Below are 17,506 nucleotides of genomic sequence, written 5' to 3'. Positions count from 1 at the left end.
CGGGGAGCCCATGGGTCTGCCGCTGAAGCATCGCCTGGGAGCCGGTTGGAAATGCAGAGTCTTGGGCCTGGCCCCAGCCGACTGACTCTGAGCAGCCCTATCACAGGTGATCTGTGTGTCCAGGTAGGTGGGGGCTGTGGCCTGGGTCTTCCCCAAGGCAGAGGCTGGCAGGAAAAAAAATCAGAAAGAAAGAAAACGGAGGCCCATCCAGCCCGTTCCAGGAAGCCAATCCTGAAACATAACAGACTCCCAAGAAACCAAATCTAGAAGCTGACAAGTTTAACAGAAGTCACAGGCAGAGCCTGGCAGGGCCCCATCCTCGCTAGACCCACAAGGGTGAGGGGCGCACGGAACAGGCTATGGATTCCTTGGCCCCAGACGTTCTAGAAGCCCTCGGTCGATTGGGGTCTTGGGAAGCCCAAGGCGGTGGAAACACCTCTTCCAGGCCCTCCTCTGTGCCCCAGCTCTCTCTGCTCCTCCAGATAGCCCCGATTCACCGACTAGCCAAGCCAGCCCGCAGCCTCCAGGAGCCTCATGCTTTCTTGCAGCCACACCTGCAGCCCTTGCTTTCACTTCAAACAACCCCACCCGACCAGAATTCGGGCCATCCGAGATCAATCCTGGCCCTCTCGACCACGGAGCTGTCCCTGGCTGGCCTCCATGACCCGGGCTACAGCAGGTCTCCGTCTCCCTGCAAAAATCTCCCCCAGAACTAGCTCAGGACCCTGGATCCTGCCGGAATCTAGAATGAAGGTCATCCCTGGCCTCTAGCAACACCCTGGCTCAGGCCCACAACCCTAGCCACAACCCACTCCCACAGGGTCTGCCCGCAAGTACTGGCCTCACGGTCTCCCGGACACCTACCAGAGGATTGGTGGAGTTCTGGAATGTTTCGGGCCAGTGCCCGGGGATGGGGGAGCTCCAGGAGGGAAGCCCTTGATCCCCGGGCCGGGGGAGACGGAAGCGGAGTGCAGGCAGCTCGCTGGTGTCCCAGGAGCAGGGTGATTCCCTGCCAGTGGCTGGGCCCTGCGGGTCCCCAGGCCTCCCTTGCCCGGCTGGATCAGCCCTGGCCGGAGTGAGCTCCACCGTCACCAAGGGGAAGCGGCCCTTGGTTACCGCTGGCTGGGAGAACACAGAAGGCAAAACAAACACTGGACTGGCTCCTCACTGCTGGGAACAATTACAAGGTAATCGGCCAGTTTTTAAAAGCCCTCCAGAAGGAGGCTGCTGGCCCAAGGGGAGGCTGGTTTGTAACCCATTCCCTCCCTCCTGCTGCTGCTGCATCCTCCTCAAGACCCACGGACCCTCTCTCCACCCCACGCAGGGACCCCCGGCAGAGCAAGGCTGGAGTCTCAGAGGAAGCAGGGCACACAGTCCCAGTTGAGCAGCGTGTCACTTCAGTGCCCAAGGCACTTTCCAGGACCCTGGCCAGCCTGCAGGGGCAGACTCACCTCATCCCCCTTCCTAGATCCCCTTCTAGCAACAACCAGCTCTCTTGTCCCCAAGCAACTTGTCATGAAACTAACAGAAACTCACCAGTGAAAAGTAAAGAGCTTGTTTGCCAGGCTCCAGCCGGGGCTGGTGGACCATCTGCCAGGATGGTGCCTGGGCCGTGGCCACCCCCCAAGGACTGTCCCCAGGGAGGGGGGTGCTTCCGGTACAGCCCGGGTACTGATCCCCAACTGTTGCCTGTCAGCAGACTTGGGACCCTCAGCCAGTCACGTACCTCCTCTTAGAAGACATCCCAGAGCCCAGGGTTTTGGTTGTGACCCCAGACCCATAAGCAGAAACCGTGGGGAGCCCCCAGTGGAGAGGGGGAGGGCTGAGTGACACCTAGCCCCATCTCCAGGTCCCCCCAGGTGGGGGCACGTGCAGGAAGAGGTTTCCTCCACCCCCACCACAGATCCTCCCTGTCCTCCAGGCACTGGTTTCAAGCCTCCCTCTCCCCCTGCTCCCTCACGGGGAAGGTGCGGCACCTTTCTGGGCCCCGATGGCTGGCCTCAGATGGGGAACGTGGTGGCAGGTCCAAACCCCAGACAAATAGGGCCTGTCTCACCCTCTTGAATTCCCCTACCCCACCCTGCAGAGGACACTGGTCAGTTCTCCCATCCTGTAGAATGGTCTCAGGAGAGAAAAGCCCGCCTTGGCTTCACGGACCTCCTAGTGGACAGAGATTTGGAGAGACAAGAGAAAGAGAGAAGCAAAAAGAGAGACAGAGACACAGAGACTCAGAGAGACAGACAGAGGAAGAAGCTGGAAAGGAAGCACAGGGATGGGAAGCAGGAGGGTGGAGGCCCCACAGCCTCAGCAGGGTCCCCATCAGGAGGGCGGGGCTGAGGCTCTGAGTGGGAGCTGCACCCCCCTCCCCCGTGGTACTCAGTGGGGGACCCTTCCCCAGGAAGGCACCCAGAGGAGCGGGGCAGGGTGGGAGGTTGGGGTGCACCTCTGCCCACCTCCAGCCTCACCCTGCCCCCTCCCAAAGAGAGTTTCCTGTGCCCAAACCAGGGAGGTCTTGAAGATAAAGCAAGTCAGCAACCTCACTGACCAGCTCAGCCAGTGGCCCCAGGGAGGGAGCCTAGGCTCCTGCAGGTGCAAGGACTGGCCTGGGCTGTGCTTCGGAAGTGGAAGGGGGACCGACAGTGGTTACAGCGGCAGCGGCAGCTTCACTGGACAGACTGAGCACCTTGAGAAGTCCCCGCTTTTTAAAAAATCAAATCAGCACATTTGGAGGTAAAGACCTGGCTCACCTGAGTACCTGGTCACCCTGCTGCCTGGCCTAGTCTCTCTCTGCTTGTCTCAGAGGGACCCAGGGACCAGTCCCCACCCTCACCTGCCCCAGAAGCATAGCGCTGTTCTTCAGGGGGTGCTGAGTGGTGGGAGTTAACACTGGGGTTAGAGTCTCAGACGTGGCTCTGAGATGCTGAGAACTGAAATGGAGCATTTCTGGGACAACTGGACAGAACCTATCAGAAAGGCCCCTCCACTTCTCACTTGAGTTGATGGAGAAGTTTCTTCCAGACATCCAGGTTTGACTTTGATCCCAGACAGGGAAGAGAAGGGCCCAAGCATCCCTGAGCTAAGATACCAGACCCCAACTTGGCATCTGCCCCCCAACACATTCCTGCCTCCCTTTGAGGACCTGGGCATGGCAAACACGGCTGCTGTACCCACCAGGAGCCTGGTTGGCTAGGGAAGAGATCGCTTAGTGCCACTTTCTGTTTAAATATCCACAAACTGGCATTCTCCTGTAGTCTTTCTCCTCACATGGTGAAAGAAAATTTAAGCCATCCGGAAAAAGGAAAGAGCTTCTTAACACAGCCCTGCTCTTCTCTTACCACTAACGATCCATTTGGTAAATCTGATGGACGGTCCCACAAGGCAGAGCCTGGTGGGAGCAGTGGGGAGGAGACAGGCCAGCAAACTGCCTGGTACCCACTGCCTCCCAGCAGAGATGATGTCTTCAAAGAGCTGCAGTAGAAGCAGGATGCTCGACCTCGGGAGTTGCTGAGCTCGGTGGGGGTGGAGGTGGGTGAGACTCTTGGGGACATCCCCTTTGAGGGTTCTGACCAAGGCTGGGATCTTAATAGCAATGGTGAGCTGAGGGAGGAAGCAGACAGACACCACCCTTGCTGTGAAAGGACCCTTCCCCTGTCACAAACAGAAGTGAGGAGGTGTATTTGAGACCCAAAGGGCGGTCAGGAGATTAGAATGGCATTTGGGAATTTTGAGCAGTAACGAGAGAGGGAGAGAGGGGGGCAGGGAACATAGTCTGGATGACAAAGACCCTGAACGTCATGACGAAGAGTCTGGACTCGGGCGCCAGGTGGGGAGACGGCAGATCAGAAAGCCTGCTCCCTGGTGGTCCAGTGGTTGGGAAGATCCCCTGGAGAAGGGATAGGCTACCCATTCCAGTATTCTTGGGCTTCCCTGGTGGCTCAGACAGAAAAGAATCTGCCTGCAGTGCGGGAGACCTGGGTTCCATCCATGGGTTGGGAAGATCCCCTTGAGGAGGGCATGGCAACCCACTCCAGTATTCTTGCCTGGAAAATCCCATGGACAGAGGAGCCTGGTGGTCTACAGTCCATGGGGTTGCAACGAGTCAGATATGACTGAGCAACTAAGCACACACCAGTGGTTAAGAATCTGCCTGCCAACGCCGGGGGCATGGGTTTGATCCCTGGTCCAGGAAGATCCCACATGCCTTGGAGCAACTAAGTCTGTGTGGCACAGCTATTTAGCCTGTGCTTTAGAGCCCGGGAGTTCGTGTGCCACAACTACTGAAGTCCTTGCACCAGGAGAGTCCATGCTTTGCAACAAAAGAAGTCATCGCAATGAGAAGACTGAGCACTGCAACTAGAGAGCAGCCCCTGCTTGCTGCAACTACAGAAAAGCCCACAAAGCACAAAGACCCAGCTCAGCCAAAGATAAATAAGTACAATTAATTTTTTAAAAAGAAAGCCTGCTCCTAAGTTCAGCCAGGACCCCAGTGGATTTCGGATAGAACCAGAAAATACTGGGACCAGAACATCCCCTCTTTCCACAGAGCAGCTACCCTTGCACAGCTTAACGAACCATAAGTACTTCGGGGGAGGCAGGTGAAGAATCAGGAAGAAAGAATTAGAGCATTTCTTTTACATAAACAGAAAGCTTGAAGTGTGTTTACATTCTGAGAAATATCGCTTTAAATCAACACCATGAGAAAGCAACTACAATTTTTCACCTGAAAAAATGAGATGATAAATAGCTAATCTGCAAAGAGGATACTGGATATACCTGAAGAGCCAAAACGTTCCCAGAGCACAGCAGGCGCTCAGACAATACCTGACGTTTCCATGGCCGTCACCGTGTGGGGCGCTTTTGGGCACCTTGCCTTTCACGTGTATTCAGCGTTCCTGTGATGGCTATAATCATTACTGTTGTCGTTCAGTCACTCAGTCGTGTCCGACTCTTTGCGACCCCATGGACTGCAGCACACCAGGCTTCCCTGTCCTTCACCATCTCCTGGAGCTTGCTCAAACTTGTGTCCATTGAGTCAGTGATGCCATCCAACCATCTCATCCTCTGTCATCCCCTTCCCCTCCTGCCTTCAGTCTTTCTCAGCATCAGGGTCTTATTGCTACATGACATTTGGGTAAGCAGATCTTAACTTGGAAGATCATCTTCCAGCCACTGACCACAGAACCAGAGAACCATAACCTTCTTTTAAAGCGCAAAAGGGGGCCTTCCCTGGTGGTCCAGCAGCTAAGAATCCCACTTTGCAATGCAAGGGATGCAAGTCTGATCCCTGGACAGGGAACTAAGATCCCACAAACCTTGAGGGGTGGCCAAGAAAAGGAAGGAAGGAAATTTTGATACACACTGCAAAACGGATGCACCTTGAGGACATGATACGAAGTGAAAAAAGCCAATTACTAAAAAAGACAAATACTGTGTGATTCCTCTCATACGAGGTATCAAGAGTAGTCAAATTCATAGAAGGAGGAAAGGTGGGAGGTGTGGGGAAAGGGAATGGGGTGTTAATATTTAATGGGGACATAGTTGCCCATTACATGAAAATGAAAAAGTTCCAAAGGTGGATGATGGTGATGGTTGTACAACAATGCACTGAATGCCACCATCAAGTGGTGTACTCTTCAAAATGGTTCAAATGGAGTAGTGTGGAAGCATGGTGATGCTTTAGTCGCTAAGTTGTGTCCGACTCTTGCGACCCCAGGAGCCTGCCAGTCTCCTCTGCCCATGGGATTCTCTAGGAAAAATACTGGAGTGGGTTGCCATTTCCTTCTCCAGGGGATCTTCCCGACCCAGGGATTGAAGCCGGGTCTCCTGCACTGCAGGCAGATTCTTTACCCACGGAGCTACGAGGGAAGCATAGAGGCATACACACTACCATGTGTAAAAGAGACAGCCAATGGAAACTTGCCGTATGACTCAGGGAATCAAACGGGGGCTCTGTAACAACCTAGAGGGGTGGGAAAGGGTGAGAGGTGAGGAGGTTCGAGAGGGAGGGGACATATATATACTTATGGCTGATTCATGTTGATGTATGGCAGAAATCAAACCAAGATTGTAAAGCAATCATCCTTCAATTTTAAAAAATCTACAAACAAAAAATGGTGAAAATGGTAAATTTTATGTACACTCTACCACAGTTTAAAAAGTGCTTCATTTTATATGAAAATAAGGAAGAAAAAAATGTGAGACACAAAAAGTGATGAAAAGGGGAGTGGGTCCCTCTGTTCTGACGCTACGGGAACAAATGCTGGACAAAGCTAAGGAGTTTGACCACCAGCCCTGGACCCACCTCATCAGCATCTCTAAGCCAACCGATGGCCAAAGCTGTCCACATATAGAGCTGTTGTCCCAGAAGTCATGCTAGAAAGTCGGCAGAGACAGAATGTCACCATTTACTTGCCTAATGGGTTCCTTGGAACCCCCGGCCAATCTCTTTTATTTTTCATTTGGAATAAGAAGGACCTGAATACCCGTGGGGGTGCTCAGATGCTGTTTCTCACTGCAGGTGCTTCACAAACCTCATCTGGAGGCAGCACTGGCGAGAAACAGGTGGACTTAAAAAGGAAGATCCATTTATGAAAGGCCAGGCCTCAAACGGCTGAGAAGCTGGGACAGGTTGCCATCCAGGAAATGACTCATGTCTCCCTTGGTCCCTTGAGGCTGCTCGGGAACAGACACTGAATAGCACACACAGAGATACTTGAGGTTCTCAAGAGGAAGGCAGCTTCTGGTGGACTCCCCCGAGGACCCTGGGACACCTGGGGTGGCAGGTGCCCAGCACGGCCCCCAAGGGCGGCTCAGTCCACACTCACGGGTGAAGCACCATTGAAACCAAACCAGAATGCCACAGAGCTGAGTGCCAGGGCTCTTCTCCTGCAGCCACCCACACTTCCTGTGACCTCGGTCACCCTCTGTGCACTCAGGCTGCAGAAACCAGCAAGCTGACTTTAGGCCCCAGACACTTCAGGGAACGTGCTCTTCCACATTAGGACCTCCTGAACAATACACTGAATGGCCTGAAAAAGCATCTACCTTGCAACTGCATTTGAAAACCCTGACTGTGACCTTGACCTTGAAATACTGCTTTCTGTGACAGTGTGCTCCCTGTTCTGCAAGGCTCCTACCCAGCTCCTTCACCAGTTTTTCCTCCTCTCCTTAATCACAGATGTTCCTCTGTCCGTGGGCTCTTCTGCTCTCACGGCTCCAGGGAGCGTCTCCCCTTGAAATTGACACACCACCCTTATGGCGACCGCATCACCGAACAGCATGACTCTTAGGGCCACCCTGCCCTGCATCCCACGCAGCTCCCTGCCAGACTCAAACATGGCCCCCTCCCAGCCTCTGCATCTCTGCCAAGTTCTATCCTCCTTCTCCTGGTCAGTCACCCAGATTCAAACCCCTCATCTTCCTGATTCCTCCTCTTCTTGGCTTTCCACATTATCATCAAATGGTAGAAATCCCACCCCCCAGAGTTGCCCAAATCTGTCCCCACTCTCATGGTTCAAGTCATTATCACCTGCAAAGTTAGTGTAGGAGTCTCCAAAATTGGTCTCCCTGTCCACAACACCTCTCTGACCTCATCGGAACTTCCTAAAATACTCTCATTTAGATATTAGTCTTTTTTTTTTTTATTTTGAAAATATGTAACTCAAACATGTACAAAAGAGACACATATTGTCAGCACCTAAAATGAACTGCTGTCAACAGCTTGTCACATTTGCTTCTGGTCCTTTTACTGAAAAACAGTCAAATGGCCAGAGGACCTGATGAAGCAACTCAAGAACGAAAATTAAATGCAAGTGATAAGCTTATACGAAAAAAACACCTGACCTGTCTGGTAAACAGGGAAACAAAAAATTAAGTACGAATAAGTGATCCATCACCTTGCACCCCCTGCCCCAGATTTCTACACGGTCAGTAGAGAGATGGCACCTACTACCGATGGGCAGGGGAGGAAGTTGTGCACCAATGTGGCTCATGGACTCTAAACCTCGCAACTTCGGGGAAGCGAACTAAGGGCTTAGCCAGCAATGCTGCTCCTGGAGCATGGCCCACAAGAATAAAAGTACCTGGACAGAGGATATCTACATAGGTGCTTATTACAGAGGCACTGCCATTTTCTGCCAGTCCAAATTAAGTGTTGCCATCATGTTCGACTGATCAGGTGGCAGGTGGACAACTCAGTCACATCTATACCATGAACCATTCATCACACAGCAATTAAAAGAACAAGGTAGAACCACACTGAGGCCTGGGGGCATCTCCACATGCATTCAGTGGGAACACAGGGTGGACTATGAAAGGAAAGCCCATTTTAATCAGTGGTGTCCCCTGATTTTCTGATGGTCCAGTGGCTAAGACTCCGTGCTCCCAATGCGGGGAGCATGGGTTCGATACCTGGTCAGGGAACTAGATTCCACATGCTGCAACTAAGAATTTGCATGCTACAACTAAAGATCCCGCATGCCCTAAGAACTGGTGTAGCCAAATATTTTTTAAAAACACAAATAATGGTGTCCCCAAAGACACATACATATATGCCTGGGCAGGAAGGAAGGTATGCAGCTACTCAGGGTGTCTTACCCTTCCATAAAAGGTTTAGGGTAAAAGAATTAGAAAAGCACAGACGTTGGCAAGGATGTGGAGAAATTGGAACCCTTGTGTACTATTGGTGGGGACGTAAAGCAGTGCAGCCACTAAGGAAAACAGTATGGATGTTCTAAAAACAGAATGACATTTCATTTCTGGGTATAGACCCAAAAGAATTGAAAGCAAGGTCTCAAACAGATATCGTACACCTAGATATTCACAGCAGTAATTCACAACAGGCAAAAGGTGGAAGCAACACAAGTGTCCATCAACTGATGACTGGATAAACGAAACGTGTAGATCCATTTGACCTTAAAAAGGGACGAATTCCTATCACAGGCTACAACATGGATGAACCTTGAGAGCATTATGATGAGTGAAATAAGTCAGTCACAAAAAGGCATATACTGTGTGATTCCACTTGCATGAGGTAACAAGAATACCTCACATTCACAGAGACAGGAAGTAGGATGGCAGATGACAAAGGCTAGGGGAGCAGGACATAGGGAGTTGTTTGTTTCTTTAACGGAGACTGTTTCAGTTTTGCAAGATGAGAAGAGTTAGGGAGCTGGATGCTGGTGATAATTGCCCAACACTGTGAATGTACTTAACACTACTGACCTATACACATAAAAATGGTTCAGATGTTGTCATGCTGGAGCATGACTTGAAAAGATACATGCAACCCAATGTTCACAGCAGTACTATTCACAATAGCTGTGACAAGGAAACAACTTAAATGTCCATTGACAGAGGAATGGATGAAGAAAATGTGGTACATAAATACAATGGAACATTACTCAGCCGTAAAAAGAATGAAATAATGCCATTTGTAGCAACATGGATGAACCTAGAGATTATACTAAGTGAAGAGAGTCAGACAAAGACAAATATCATATGATATCACTTACATGTGGGATCTTAAAAAATGAAACAAGTGAACTTATTTACAACACAGAAACATATTCACAGACATAGAAAACAAATTTACGGTTACCAAGAGTTGGGGGAAAATTAGGAGTGTGGATCAACAGATACACACTACTATACAAAATATATAAACAAAGACCTATTTAGAGCACAGGAAACAATACTCAACACCTTGTAATGACCTATAATGGAAAAGAATTCAAGAAAGAAAGAATTGTGTGTGTGTGTGTGTGTGTGTGTGTGTGTGCTCAGTCGTGTCCAACTCTTTGGGATCTCATGGACTGTAGCCTGCCAGGTTCCTCTGTCCATGGAATTTCCCAGGCAAGAATACTATAGTGGGTTGCCATTTTCTACTCTAGGGGATCTTCCAGACCCAGGGATCAAACCTGCATTTCCAGTACTGACCAGGCAGATTCTTTACCGCTAGCAACACCTAAGAAGCCCTAAGAAAGAATAGATATGTTCTTTCAGATATATGGCTATATCTGAGTCACTCTGTTCTACACCTCAAAACTAACACAACATTGTAAATCAGCTATACTTCAATTTAAATTAAAAAGGAATAAAGAAGAAAAAAAAGATGTTATGGACTGAATGTGTCCCCCTAAAACTCACATGTAGAAACTCTAACCCCTAAAGTGACGGTTTTAGGAGTTGGTTCTCTGGGAGGTGATTAGAGCATGAGGGTGGAGCCCGTGTGAATATAATTAGTGCCTTTATGAAAGAAACAGGAGAGGGATGATCTTCTACGCCACATGAGCGCACAACAAGACAGCTGTCTGCAAACCAGGAAGACGGCTCTCACCGGACACCAGTGCTACCAGCTCCCTGACCTGGGACTTTTCAGCCTCCAGAACTGTCTGCTGTTTGAGTCACCTTGTCTCTAGCATTCTGCTTAGACCACCCAAGATCACAAGGACAAACATCTGAGACGGGCACCAAAGGCTGCTCCCACACGGACCTCAGCCCACTTTGCCACAGAACTGCTTTCTCTAGGAACATCCCCTCCTTCCTCCGGCTGCTCCCTTCCCCCAGTTCGGCTCACACACGTGTCCATATGCTACTCCACACCGTCCACTCACCTGGAAGGCTGTCACTACAGAACCAGGCAGACCCTCCAGAGCCGTCTGCACATTCTCCATCATTCTCCATCACCTTCAACACCTGCGTCCATGGGCACAGTCCCTTTCCTTTCCATAAACTCATCAGACCCTTTTTTTTTTTTTAAATCTGGCTGCACCAGGTCTTAGCTGTAGCATGTGGGCTCTAGTTCTGTGACCAGGGATCGAACGCAGGCCCCCTGCATTGGGAGGGCAGAGTCTTAGCTACTGGACCACCAGGAAGTCTGTCCTGTTAGGCTTTGAAACAAGCCCTCCCTGTGTGACTGGTGCCCTAATGCAGATACCCAGGAGCTGATTAAAACCTATACTGAGATAGGATACCTTGTGTACCCCAAATGGTGGTTCAAGACCCACTCAGCCTGTCGGTTTCTCCTTCTCTCTGGACACCTGTTCCCAGACTACTCTGAACCAGCTGTCCATCATCTGGGTCAATTTTCCTCCCTGAACTCTAAGGTATCAGGCCCAAAAAAAAAAAAAAAAAAACTCTACAAGTTTCAGAACATCAAAGTTTCGAGAATAAAGTCTGTAGGTGATACTACCCACAGAATGTTCTCCACACACCTCCCATTGCACACATTTGTACCCAAGCCCCTTGTCCTCCAAGGCCGAGGTCCAAGAGGTCTCCTGGACTCCAGCTGACTTCCGATTGGCTGTCAGGCTCACCTCCTGAAACAATCTCCAGCCCACTGTCTTCTGTACCCCCTCATCTGTCCCCTCCACCATCCTCATTGCCTTTCCAGAATACTCGCTGCGTGCAGGGTCGTTCCCCTCTAGCGCTGCAGTGAAGTCCTCTGACCATAGGGCACGCACCCTCCATCCATTTGGGATCTCACCTTTGTCTTCACCTGATCCTAATGCAGAACTGAACCACCTCTTGTTCCCTCATCTTGCTTTACACACTCAGGACTCTTCCAGCAACTTGCCTGGGACGCTTCCCCCACTGCCCGATCCATACCCCCACCCCCTCCCCAACCCTGAGAACTCTCCTGCACTCCCACAAATCTTTCTACCATTTATTGACAACTCCAGCAAATGGAGGCTCCACACATGTTGGCTCAGTGCATCTTAAGCAGAGTGGTTTTACCCCCAGGGGACATTTGGCCAGGTCTGGGGACATTTTTTGTGGTCACAGCTGGGGTGACATCTCATGGGTGGAGGCCTGCTACAAAATGAACCTGCCCATAAAGTCAACAGTGCAAGGTTAAGAAACCCAGAGACAGAGAGGGCTTCGGATGGAAGAATACAGTGCATCCTTGGGACAAAGTCGTCTTCTTGTGGCCAGAAGCACAACCTGGGACACCCACACCTGTGACTTCAGGTCAGAGCAAGGCCATGCCAGGAAGACGGTGGCTGAGTAGGAAGCCAGCACCCATTCCAACACTGTCACCAGCCTCCTATGTCACCTTGAGCAAGACATTCAGCCTCTCTGGACATTAGGTTTCTGTTAGGTCTATAAAACAAGGGTTGAAGGAGAGCAGCTCTTCCCTAAAGTGATCTGGACAGATCCTGAAAAATTGTTTCTAAGTTTGGGGAAATATATTCCCTCCAAGAGAGTCAGAGAACCCATCAGCATCTTCAAGGCTCTGAGAAGTCCTGTAGGCGAAGTCCAGCTTGGCAGGTTTCAACTCTAGTGGTTCCCACCCTGGAAGAGAAGGGGATGTTCTTTCCACACTTTTCCCTTCCACATCCCTAGGGACTCCAGCTTGGAGGGCCTCCAAATCTGTCTTGGCTCTGTTGCTTCTCGATTCTAGGATGAGCAGGGCTCTGCCTCCTCCCAAGGCCACAATTCTCTGGCTCTAAAGAAGGTGTGAAAGTGTGCTGCCAGCTGAGTGCTCTCCAGTGGGATGTTAGGGGCTGCTTACTGCTCCACTGACTCTCTGCTGGCCCACACCCTGTCCCCAAGTCCCCTGAGGGTGGATCCAGTGGAGCAAGGTCAGAGGCGTGCTTTTTGGTGGGTAATCTTGGCTGGTTCTGAGCCTCCATTGGGTCTCTCCTCTTAATCTAGACCAGGGTTTAACAAACAATGACTCCATGGGCCAATCTGGCCCACTGCCTGGTTCTGTAAATAAAGTTTTATTGGCACGCAGCCACTCACTTTGGTTTACACATTGCCACTGGCATTCCCGCTCACCTGCTGTAACAGCAGAGTCAAGTAGTTCCAACAGGCCTAAATATTTACACTCTGGCCCTTAAGAGTTTGGGATCCTTGATCTAGATCCAGGTGTCCACCAGGACTTCCTGGGTGGTTCAGTGGCTAAGACGCTGCTCCCCCAATGCAAGGGGTCTGGGTTCAATCCCTGGACGAGAACTAGATCCTGCACACCACAACTTAAGGTCCCATATACCGCAATGAAAATTGAAGATCCCACATGCTGCAAATAATACCTGGTACAGCCAAGTTAATTAGTAACTTTACCAAATAATTAAAAAATAAAAGAAATGGTGTCCATCATGGGGTCTACAGGAGCCAAACTTCTCCCACAAACTCCTCCAAGAGCCTGTTGTAGCAGGCCCAGGCCTCCATGTGTACCTGAATGACACACAGTGGCCAAAAAACAGGAAGGAGCCAAGATCCTGCAGTCTGCCCACCCCACAGCCACACCCTCTGTCCCCTGCACCCGCACATGCCCCACCACAGCCCTCCCTGGACCCCAGTGATGCCCTCTCCCTTCACAAACCAGAGCTCATTTACAGCAGAATGTATCAGCCTTTTTTTGGTTATGCACCCCGTTTGCTAGCTTTTAAGCAGGTATCTCCCCAAAGACATATTTGGCACATGTTATATTCACATACTTCTGCATCAATAGATGACATACATTATGAAACACACACCAAAAAAACCCAGATATTCAACAAGAGGAGATAAAAGTCAAAACAAAGCTACTAATTTCTACCTATAACCCTGCAGACCATCTTAGAAACAGCCACTCTGGAGGCAGCTAGCTCATGGAGTCCCCTGGTACCTTCTACACGTTTAGCATGTGGACAAAGGGGGGCTGCTTTCTCTGTTTTTGTTGTTTCTCTTTTTCATTTTTGGCCATGCAGAGATCTTAGTTCCCCAACCGGGGCTTGAACCCAGGCCCTCGGCAGTGAGAGTGCAGAGCCCAAACCACTGGTCTGCCAGGAAATTCCCAAAGAAGGGGGCTGAGCTGGTCCGCAGCCAGAGACATCAGATAAGGATGGGGAGTCATCCTGACACCCAGCCCCGAGCGTCTGCCCCAGAAGATGCGTGGAAGTGGGAGGAGGGGAGGTGGAGGCCTGGGATCTAAGGACCCAGGAGCCTCGCCCACCTGGCTGCGGCAGGAAGGGAAGGATTAGGGACCCCCCCAGAGATGGCGCCAGCGGCTCCCTAGGCAGCAAACACCACAGTGCATCCAAGGGGATTTTTATGTTTTGAGTCAGAGGCAACAAGTCTTTCAAATTAAACCAACGCAGACTAAACTGCAGTAAAGAGGAAAGCCCCTTCCGAACAGCCGGCCGGGGGTTACCACCGCCAGGCGAGTGGGAGGGAAGACGGCTGGCTGCGGGGCTGGGGAGCTGCGGGCGGGCGGAGCAAAGGGTGACCTTGCCCTGTGGCCCTTTTCTGGAAGGTGGGCACCGCAGTTGCAGGAGAGCTCGTGGGCACGGCAGCTTTGGGGTCCTCATACTCAACCCCCAGTTCCAGGGCTGGGCCTCCCAGCCCTCATTCCCATCCTCCCAGGCCAGCCCGCCCAGCAGGAAACACTGGGCCAGAGGCAGGCAGTGACCGCAGGGGAGCGACTGGCATCTCACCTTCTTAGCCACTGCTCAGGGGGCCATTTGGACCCCACCCACTGACTTTCTTACAGGCACTTTGGGTGACTGAGCGGTGATGCTTCGTTAGCCAAGAAATTTCATGAGCACCAAAGACCCAACCAACCAAAGTCAGGGCAGAGCAAATTCAGCCCCATGGAGAGCATTCCACCAGATGGCTTCAAAGCTGCTGCTGGCCCAGCCACACTCGTGGGAACACGCAGGGTGCAGGGTGGGGTGGGTGGGTTACTCTGACCTCACGGACCTCAGGCCCCCTGAAGCATCATCTCTGCTCCTGGGATGAGTCAGGGCGGATGAGGGGACCTGAATGTATCTTCCCTTGACTTTTTATGGAGCAAAAAAAATTCAACCACAGGGAGTTTTATGCCAGCCCAGGAAACCGGGCCACCCAAGTGAAAAGGCGGCCTCACCGGGCAGCCGGCTGCTTTTAGAAACACACCCTGCTCATCCGCCACAAACATTAGCCGGCAGCTAAAAGAGGGAAGTGAACAAAACAGCTCTCCGGATAAGAAGAGGGCTGAGAGGATGCTGGGGGCAAAGCTAATGATAGGATCCAGCTCTACCACCCATACTTGTCCAGACGGCTGCGTATGGAGAGGGGCGTGGGGGCCAGCGTGACAGGAGGAAGCGGGAGGGGGAGGGGGCTCCCCACCCCAACCCTGAGGGGAAGGGGCGGGGGGCCAGGCTCTGTCCTGAGTCTGCCCAAGGCCCTGGCTGCACTCCCCCTCCCAACCAGCCTCCAGCCCGGCCCAGGTTCTGCCTTTTCAAACGCTCATTTGATTGTGTGGCTTCCCAGATTAAAACCATCTGGGGGGCACCTACTAGACATACAGGTCACCTCGGCAAGGTTACCAAGTGCCCGCTATGTACCGGGCACAGAGCCCCCTCAAGGAAAGGCTCAAACTTGTGTGCATTGTTGTTCAGTCATCCAGTCATGCCTGACTCTTTGCAACCCCACGGACTGCATGCAGCACACCAGGCTTCCCTGTCCTTCACCACTTTCTTAAAGAGGGTCAGGCATCCATGTGTCTGCCCTCGACCTGCTCTGGAATCTCCCCACAACTGATGTGCAGACCCCTCATTTCTTGAGAACCCAGTTCCCAAATGGCCCAATAGCCCACTCCTACACAGCCCAAACCATCCCCAGCGTGCCTGGCCAACTGGTACCCAGAGACATGGCGACCTGGACCACTTTTCTCCTGCACTGGCTGCTCTTTCCTGGAAATCCCAGAAGCAGCAGCAGCAGTTAGGCCACATACTCCACCCTGAGCCCTGGGGCCCCAGCGTCAAGTGTCTACACAAGCCCTCTATTCAGGGGGCAGCAGCCGGTGGGGGGCAGGGGAGGAGCTGGCTTCTAGACAGGGCTCCCGCGGCCCCTGCAGCCCGCTGGCACAGACCGGCTCACGAGGTGCCTGCTATCATAGTTCTGTCCTGGCAGCCCCCCCACCCACTCGGTTTTCCAAGAAAGAATGTGTCTGGTCTGGTCCCAACAAGGCTGGCCTGCAGACATGGAGAACAGACTTGTTGTCCCCAACACGACTGTCTGGACATAGTCTGGCCCAACGTCGGCTCTAAGAGGTCAAGGGTCACAGGAGTTATCATTGCAGCGACTTGTGGCTCCGAGGTGGTCACACCCATTCCCAGGGAGTGTCTGGGCGCCGGGTGATGCGGGCTGCCTCCGCCACCGTGAACCACACACAAAGTTCCCTTTATGGGAATGAGGTGGGCCGGGCACTGGCAGTTTCGGCCGCAGGGAAACCCAGGTTTGGGTTTTCTCCGAGGGCACAACTGGGCCTTTGTCTTGACTTTGCCCATCCCCAGCTGGGCTGGCTTCCTTGCTGGGTACACAGTGTCCAGAATCCAAGCCCTTCCAAGCTGACCCTTCCAAGACCAGGCACCTAGACACACCACAGAAGACAGCAAGGACCATTCCCCACTAAAACCTCCCGGAGGACCTCCTGAGCCACAGAATCGCAGTGGAACCTGCCACAAAGGAGGCTGGCAAATGTGATGAAGCTAATCAGGCCACAGTTCACCAATGCCAGGAACTGGAAAGAGCCCCACAGTGGGCTGGTGCTGTGTTTGCAGTGGGTCCATGGCACAGCACGGTCCATCTGGAGCCCGTTCCAGCTGCATCAGATGCGCCAACTAGCTCGGAAAAGCATGAACATGTGATTACACAGCAGGGATCCAGTCCCCTGTTTTGCCACACAAAAATCACACAGCCTAAAAAACCTAGGAAAAAAAACCTAGGGACTGTGATAGAATGGAGCAGCCAGGCTACCCCGAGGAGGGAGTCAGGCAGCCAAGGGGAGATGGTACATCAAGCCTGCACATTATCCCCTCTTTGGGTCTGTATCCTGATTCTTCCTTCCTGCAGGAAAGAATTTCCTGAATTTCCCACTGGCCTCAGGGAGGAAGGATCCGAGAGGAGAGAAGGAAAAGGCCCAAAACTAGCCCCCTGGTTTTGAGATCCTGTGATTCCGAGACCCGACAGTCAATCCTGAGGCGTGCGAGCATCGCAGCAGACAGGTACTTCTTGTCACCAGGGGGCCCCAGCATCGGGGTGTCAATGGTGTGGACAGCGTCCACTGTCTCGCTGAGGCCCAGGAGGCCTTAAGGATCGGCAGAGGTCACTTTCCAGGAATCTGGTGCCAGCGATCCAGGGCAGCCAGGTGTGAGAAGGACACCACCTCCTTGGAGGGTGATGAACCTGGTGTTCTCCTGTCTCTGCAATGGGCACATCTGGGTTCCATGAAGCCGAAAAATTAAGCCCAAATTAAGGCCTCTGTGGCAGACAGGGTTCCAGGCCCAGGTGAGGGGAAATGCTGTCCAGTACTGACTCCGGACACTGGTCAATGTCGAAGTATGGACCTCCGGGGTCAACTTTGTGCCCAGGGCCACACAGCAAGCTCATCTGAGACCCAGCACAATCTTTGAGGGACAGTTCCCCAGGCCAGCCAGGGGGAGAGACGGAAAAACCCCAGCAACTCTGCAGAACGCACATGTGTGCGCGAGCCAGGCAGAGGAGCTGGGGGCCGAGGAGAGGCCCAGTGGAGCCA

At 52.2% G+C, this 17,506-nt stretch overlaps 1 protein-coding gene across 2 annotated transcripts in view; it reads right to left on the bottom strand.

The window, feature by feature from the left end:
- SPSB1 (splA/ryanodine receptor domain and SOCS box containing 1) overlaps window positions 1-17,506 on the bottom strand; it is a 73,773-nt gene that overhangs the window by 32,632 nt on the left and 23,635 nt on the right. The window contains exon 1 of one of the 2 annotated variants that reach the window (XM_055419508.2): window positions 865-1,271. The exons of the other annotated variant lie outside the window; for it this stretch is intronic. The gene's annotated coding sequence lies outside the window, so the exon portion shown is untranslated. Of the gene's footprint in view, window positions 1-864; window positions 1,272-17,506 lie in introns of those variants that run through there. 2 annotated transcript variants of the gene reach the window in all.

This window comes from Moschus berezovskii, chromosome 17 (genome assembly GCF_049115385.1).
Source record: "Moschus berezovskii isolate FMDL1 chromosome 17, NW_MosBer_1.0, whole genome shotgun sequence".
Taxonomy (NCBI): Eukaryota; Metazoa; Chordata; class Mammalia; order Artiodactyla; family Moschidae; genus Moschus; species Moschus berezovskii.
Note: the sequence above shows the minus strand (reverse complement) of the source record. Positions and strands in the feature narration are given on the sequence as shown.